This window comes from Octopus bimaculoides, chromosome 16, assembly GCF_001194135.2.
Source record: "Octopus bimaculoides isolate UCB-OBI-ISO-001 chromosome 16, ASM119413v2, whole genome shotgun sequence".
Lineage (NCBI taxonomy): Eukaryota > Metazoa > Mollusca > Cephalopoda > Octopoda > Octopodidae > Octopus > Octopus bimaculoides.
In genome coordinates, this window is record NC_068996.1 from 13,160,350 (window position 1) to 13,162,428 (window position 2,079).

Here is a 2,079-nt window from a genome sequence, read left to right on the forward strand (position 1 = left end):
ATATATATATATATATATATATATATATATATATATATATATCCGATTGTCTAAAACAGTGGGCAGTGTTAAGATTACAGTTGTCGTTCGACTTCGTGTCAACTCTAATCAGGGAGGCCTATTTTCAAAACCATTCTAGCCAATGCAAAACTGTCTTGGTGAGGGCGTGGTGGGAGAAAAGACCTAGGATAGCATTAGCAAAAATGGCATTATCAGTGAAAAGTGGCGGGGTTCAGTTTGAGCGAGATTTGGCTGCTATATCTAACATGTCGCATAACCATGTTACTACGTTATCAAACTTTCAACGGTTTCAAGATAGCCATATTACTAATTGAGAAACACATTACTAATTGATGGACATATTGCTAATTGACAGACATATTACTAATTGAGAGACATATCGCTAATTGATACACTTACTGCTAATTGGATAAGATTGTACTATTTGGCAAAGAATTTGTCCATTAGAAGGTCTTTCACTAAAGTAAATGTCGTCTGTGACATGGCAGTGGACTTTGACTGCGTATAATACCTATTCTCAGAGCCACTAGAAAAAGGAGCATATATATACAGGGCCAGTCAAGCAAAGAGCTAGAAATAATTCCCAAAAGTTCCTTATCTTGTGGTTTTGAAAAACGAGAACAATATTTAAGAAAGTATAGTCTTTTCCAAGACCCACGATGACGTTTGAATGCTTCTATCATGAGAGTGTTTTCGTTGTATGAAAGGCAGCAGCAATTCAAACTGCAAGTTTCCCTTTTACGATATTGATAGTATATGGGTAGAAGGCAAAGATCAACACAGTCGGGCGCTTGCCGTCGGAGACGAACTCAGGACGCAAAGATCTGCAGCAAATACGACAAAACATTTTGTCCAACGTTATAAAGATTCTACCATCCCACCAGGCGACTGGTATTTTATTTTATCAGGCCAAGTGGAATGAAAGGCAACGATAACTTGGAGTGGAATTTGAACTCAGAATGCAAAGAGCCGGAATAAATATCAGGAGGTATTTTGTTCGGTCCAAGCGACTATTGGTGATTCATCACATTAATCTAAGCTTCACAATAATTAAACATCTGCAACTAAGATGCCGTCGGTCATAGATATCCCACATTATCCACCAGTTGCTAAATAACAGGGACTGTAACGACAAGAAAGCCTGATTAAAAAAAATATGCGACTGGTAGAACACTGCATATGAAACAATGTTAATAGTAAATCCAGGAATGAGCGTTTTGAGTGTTGGTAAGTTCGTTGTCTTAAGCTGTGAGAAAATGCTTGCGTCTGGAACAAGTCTCCCCCACCTCCAAGAAGATGTATATGATATCAGTTAACGGTATCATACAGACAAATTATTCACACATCATATGAAGTGTACTAGCAACATATATATATAGGATTCTAAAGATTTTTTAAAACACATTTCGTATGTGTGTTTGTACACACACACACACACACACACACACACACACACACACACACACACACACACACACACACACACACACACACACACACACACACATAGTAATAATAACAATACCCTTCGATAGAATTCATAAACATTTCATGCATCACTAAGCGCGTTTCCGCAATTTACATGTCACTTAAGATCACAGTTTGTATTCGTGGGATGATTACAGTGTATTCCGTACTATCCGTGGTCCCTGGATAAATCATCTTCATAGATTCATTTCTTCAGGCGATAGCACATTAATGGATGTTTAACAGAGGGACGTTTATCCCTTTCGATCAGTGTGTTACGTGTGTACTTTTGTGGGCATTTGATGGGGAGGGAGGAGGGAAGATGATGGAAAGAGAGAGAACTGAATGGTAGTTATATGAGGACGGAGGTATGTACGGAAACGCACGTAGCGATGCATTAGACTTTCATAAATTCCATCGAAGGGTATTGTTAATATTACTACACACACACACACACCCACACACACACACACACACACACACACACACACACACACACACACACGTATATACGAACGGGCTCCTTTCAGTTTCCATCTACCAAATCCACTCACAAGGCTTTGGTGAGGCCGAGGCTATGGCAGAAGACAC